This window comes from Blennius ocellaris (assembly GCF_963422515.1).
Source record: "Blennius ocellaris genome assembly, chromosome: 20".
NCBI lineage: Eukaryota > Metazoa > Chordata > Actinopteri > Blenniiformes > Blenniidae > Blennius > Blennius ocellaris.
The window spans coordinates 7,048,967-7,054,966 of record NC_137669.1 but is presented as its reverse complement, the minus strand read 5'-3'; positions in this window follow the sequence as shown (position 1 = coordinate 7,054,966).

Here is a 6,000-nt window from a genome sequence, read left to right as displayed (position 1 = left end):
TCTTGGATGGTGTCAAATGAGCCTATTAGTAGTTTTCCGACGGGTCGATTGTTCTCACCAAAGATAGAAATAAACCCTGTCGTAAAAGTTGTACACTCCCACTGTGCAAAAAGAGAAAGATAAAACTGACATATAAGTTATGGGTCATTGAATTTTAAGATATTGGGACGGAAAAAATAATGCCAGTGAAAGTATTTCCTTCCCTTTGTTTTGCCAATTAAATGAGGACCGTTCAATGGAAATTCACGTTTAGCTCATCGTCGCTGCTTGAGCGGACTCAAAGCACTTTAGACTTTTATTAACATTCACACAGACAAAAACAAACAGTTATATTTGCCTTTTTTTTTTTGGGAATTGAACCAACAAAATAAATTTTTCCAAAAATATATGTTTAAAAACATACATCTTTTATACACGTTTCTGTGCAACATGCCTTTCAGAGTAAATTAATAAGAAACCGAGGAGGACCATGACAACTGCACGTACCATAGTGATTAAAATAAATGTCAAACCTGCTCAAAATAATGTGTTCGCCTCACCAGGTCACTTGTGGACGTCCATGTACTTTACTCTCGACAAAGTTCAAGTCTGTTACGACAGTGGACAGTGCAACTCTCAGATCAGGGTCGGTTTCTGAATGGTGCTTCAGTTTGAATGGTTTCCCGCTCAAGCACTTCACTCCAGACCACACACTGGGGTTTCCCGTCTTTCTTTCTTTCTTTCTTTTTTTTTTGAATCCTCAATGTTCGAAAGTCCACAATCAAATGATGGTTACCTGAAAAGCTTTTGACAGCGGGCATGCATCAGAGGCCTCAGAGGTCTCTGAGGCATGCCTGTCAAAATAAAAGTCCAGTTGTGCTGGTGGTCGTTTGTGTAATGAAAAACACACACAGATGACAAACATGGAACTTGCTGTTTATGGGAGATTCCCCACCAAGTCCCAGGAGACTGTGGACTGGGACCCGAGTTACAGTTCAACTGCAGCTAAAAACATCTATTTTCACAAGCATAGCACTAAAGTCACAGAGCTCAAAGCCGTGGCTTAATGTTTCTTCTGTCCACAGTTTTGTGATCAGCATGTATACAGCAACCGTACGGCTCTGATGCGTCACCACGACGAGGGTTTCCAGACATCCACGATGGTAAAACTGAACACAATCCTTCTCTCCGTCTCCTTTAAGCTTGACTGTCGGTTGCTTTGTCTCTTTTTATCGTCCTGCAGCACCGGGGGGACACGCAGACGACACAGAAGATGACACCGCTACTCTTGATGTACGCCGTAACGATCCATGATTCAGTGGAGGTCGACATGATCGGCAGCTTGATGTCGAACCACAGTTCAGGAGATCCATGCAGCAGCGTCGTATGTAATGAAGTGTTGCTAAAACTCACGCCGTCTGTAAGCAATAAGGTCTACCAAATGACCCAGCAACCCTTTGATGCATCACGGTATCGACGTCTCGACAAGCCTCTTGAAGGAACCAGAGACATGACCTTGTTTCATATGAATCTATATTTACTTACATACATACTGTAACAGTAAATACAATATTATAGGTTCAGTCGATGTTAGTCATTTTACTGCCGTCAGCCAAGAGCTCTTCTTTTTAAGGACATTCTCCCTTTGTGGACAAACCTAAAGCTTACTCGATCCTGCATGAGCTCATTTTGTATCGTAGCTTCTCGACGATAACAAGGAAAAGCCCATCCCGACTCTCCAGGTGTTCAATCAGTTGGCGATCTGGAGGCTGTGAAGTCCATGACGTATGAGTCACATCGTTCTCTCACTCATCAAGGCACTCAGTGACCCTTGGTGCCCTATGGATGGAGGTTTTGTTATCGAGGGAGAGAGCACTCCCATCAGGACAGAAATGTTTCATCACAGGATGACGGTGATCACTCATGTCAGCTTTGTATTGACCTCAGAATTGGTATTATTTATGTGGCCCATCCATGAAACATCTGAGCGTCGTGGAGGCAACACATCAGTCAATAGGAGACAGCAATTATTAAAAAGCACAACTCGTCAATGAAAGATATTCTATGAAATCACTTTTTTTTTTTGATCGAGAAACATTGGCGCAGCTATTCGATTAATACAAACCCCGAGTCTGCAAGAACCACGGAAGCAAGATCCCAAGGGACTTCATGAGTCCTCGTGATTCTCCACGACACACAGATCAGTTCTCCATAGTCCGAAATGTTCAGTCGCAGAGTAAACATACAACCGTCGGTAATAATATGGACAATCCAGCAAGTGTATGCGGTCCATCGTGGATGCTCCACCACTCGCTGCACCTTTGGCCTTTTGTTACATCATTCATGCAGCTTCCTCACATTGCCTGTAAGTCCGGCCCAGGCCGTGTCATAAATAGACAATCACTCAGTGGAAACAGGAAATATCAGCAGCATGAAGACATTGTCAGGCTATAAGCTGCCAGTATATACAGAATGGCAAAAGTCTCCGCATCCCGGTGCAACACAACTTGTCCAACAGAACTGCCACCCTGGACAACGCGTCCAGGGACAGCGCCCTCAGTGGACAACGCGTCCAGGGAGGAGATTTCAGAATTTTTTGGGGGGGGGGAAGAAATCCTGTACAATGTACTTTTACGTATTATTTCTAATTGATATTTTATATATATCTAGTATATGTCCATATACATTTAGTATAGAATCATATGGTTTTGTTTCTCTATGTTTATCATTCTCTTAATGGTAAAGGAATTGAACAAGTGCAAGTAAATACATTTTCAGGAAATACTTTTGATGAATAAACATTTGATAAATATCCTGAAGTTAAGATTAGTACAAAATAGAAAAGTATTGGCAGAATGTGTAAAATCAGACCAGTATTAGATCAAAATTCACTCAACTTATAACACAATGGTGTGGATGTGGGGAAATAATTATAAAAAGAAACATTGAAAAAACAAATATACTTTAAAATACTTCAGACCAATATTGCTGAAAAATTGAGTCGAGATGTTCAGAACTCCATGGACGGGTTTTTCCAGGGTTGCAGGACCATTCTAAGGCAGTGGTGTCAAACGTACGGCTGGCGGGTTAAAACCAGTCCACCAACCAGTGGATCCAATCTCACAAGTGGGATGACCTTACAAAGTGTCCAAATTACCACCCAAAAAAGAAAAAAAAAGACATTATCTACACAATATATGTGCAAATGTATTGCTATCAAGGGCCCATTTACAAGTTTCCCTGCAACAAAAAACACAAAAATGATGTGTTTTCACTTCAAATGTTGTATAAACAGGGCCTAAGGAACCGCTCTGTTTAAACCAGGAGGGATGAGGCCGAGTCCTGATGTTCCATGCGATCTTTCTCAATTATTTTGTAATGCGGCGGAGGACAACACATAAACTGCATTGCCATTGTGATTCATGGACTTGCAGGTGACTCCGAGATAAGCAGGCCCTCAGTGAATGGGCAATTAACATATTCATAGGCCTGCATGTACCGAATGAAGATAATGATGTAGAGGGACATTGAGAGACATTGGGGGAATTTTTTGGGGAGTGAGGTTCAAGGGAAACGCTGAAAATATGCAAATGTGTGGGATTTAGGAGAGGAACTATAACGCATCCGACAGCCACGAAACGACGGCGGTGATAAGTTTCAACCTTAGCCTGGTATAAATAATACAAACCATCTCAAACTATACAAACAGACGCTTGTGGGGCTTTGACATGGACCTTTATAATGATAGGTTGTAAAATAACCAACATTACACCACGAAACAAGTTCAGGTTTGGATTTCTGACCTGGAGCGCATTAATTTGCTATTTAAATACATCAGGCAACAACCTATTCATTTATTTATTGACACATAGATTTTTTTTTTCTTCTTCAATTGATTATAGTGGTCAAACTGTGAGGAAAGAAGACAGATAATCACATTGATTTTCATGGAGGACAACTGAGGTCAGTGTGACAGGTCGTTTTTACATTTTCTAAAGAGGCCATGTTCGCGGTGATGAAGCCTGGATCAGAGCCGGCATCATGCAAAGTGACACGGGGAGCCATCGTAATGGAGCATCAAGTCCAATAATCATCATTATATGAGACCTAATCATCATTATCGACCGGCAGTAATTTGAGGTCAGCAGCGCGTTATATAAGTGCACTGCCAACCTGACCAGATGCTCTATAGGCCGAAACAACAGCTGCTCACTAGGATTATCTCACCGCACACACACACACACGGTCCTCCTGACCGACACAAGCTGCCCTCCTCTCAAATCGTACACATGCAGAATCACCAGAGGTGTCCAATGTGACTAATCGTATCACCGAGGACAGATCACTATATTGTAGTCACATCTGTCACACCTAAATAAATCACTGCCGCACAGTTTCCCTGAGTCATGCGCAGAGACATTGAGTGTGTTGAAAAAGTATTCAATTTAAAATAAAATGATATATATATATATATATATATATATAATTGATCGATTCCCTCCTAAACTCCTCAATCACTAAAGCACATGCGTTTAAAAAACAACAACAAAAAAAAACAATATTCCCACCGGCTGACCCAAAGTCAATTACTTTGGAGCATATGATGCAATCAGACCTTTTATTCTAATCCTGGCCCCGGTCATCACATTACCGCTGATGAGACTTGTTTCCATACATCCTCTAACCCCTGGGACACGGCTCAGTCTGCGGCAGAATTATCCACCAAGTGTTAGCCTACATTACAGCCATACACACTTAGGTAAAAGTGTGTGTGTGTGTGTGTGCGTGGGGCTGGGGATTGAGAAAATCCTCAGTCTTATATGATTCGATCCTATGTATCTCCGTAGAAAACATGCCGCTTTTCATGACACGGCGGCGAGTTCTATTAGCCTTGTATTAGAGTGCGTCTGTTTGTCGAAAAACTGGGTGTTTTGAGAACGTGGCCGACTTTAAAGGTCAGGGAGAAAAAAAATAAGCAGAACTTTCAAAATGAAAAGTAATTGTCTTAATTCAAATTTATCATTGCATTGAAATCAATGGATTGATTGATGCTTTTGGTGACAGTCAGTCAAGATGTCTGATGTGCTCGTATTGTAAGAAAATCACTCGAAAAGCAAGTTGGTCGGGTTGTTATGTTTAAATTAAAATAAGCGGTGGAGCTTCAACACATCCGGATGAAGATTCAAGCTTAAATCATCTGGCAACAATACAGAGCAACATTTTTAAAGCCAGAAATTTAGATATGGATTTCAAAAATGGATTTTGGAAAGTTACCAAAAAGTAAAAAAAAAAAAAAAAAAAAAAAAGTGGAGAAAAAAAACTACGGTAAACAAAAATATACCTTGGGAGCAGTTTTCAAAAAGTTCAATTTTCAAGTGGCTTCAAGCACCTGAAACACAGGAACACAGTTTTCACCTGAAAACATTAGGCCCCGTTTAACAAAAACAAACATTTCCCCCGCTGTGTTCTCAAAAATTGTTTACGTCAGATTGCTTTAAAACAAACTTTTATAGCTTCAAAACTACATAAAACCTTGTTAAGAGCGCCTATGGGTCAAACCTATCAGCTGTAGCTTAACGAGAAGTATGGAGTCATTTGAGCCAATCAGAATCCTGTAAAAAAAAACAAATGGAATGAATTGCGTCTTGTTTTTTCAGCGACAACGCAGCGAGGGTCGTTTATTTAGATTAGCTATTTTTTTCTAAATATATTTTCAGAAAATGTAACTTCATATACATTATCACGAAAGGGTTTATATATTTTGTAATCCATTTCTTTTTTCCAAAATATTATTTATATTATTTTTATTTCTAACTTCTTATTTTTTTATATATTTCATTTTTTTTTTTTATTATTTTTTTTTTTAACAGTTTACTTTTAAGCTTTGTTTATGTGTAAACAAAAGGCCCAAATGCATTGGAATATCACTGTTCTTCATTGTTGTGTAAATGGTTGGCGGCAGACGCCGCGAGTCGTTCCCTCGTCACGAAACACCGTCCGGTTCTTCGCTCCGCCGTCGAG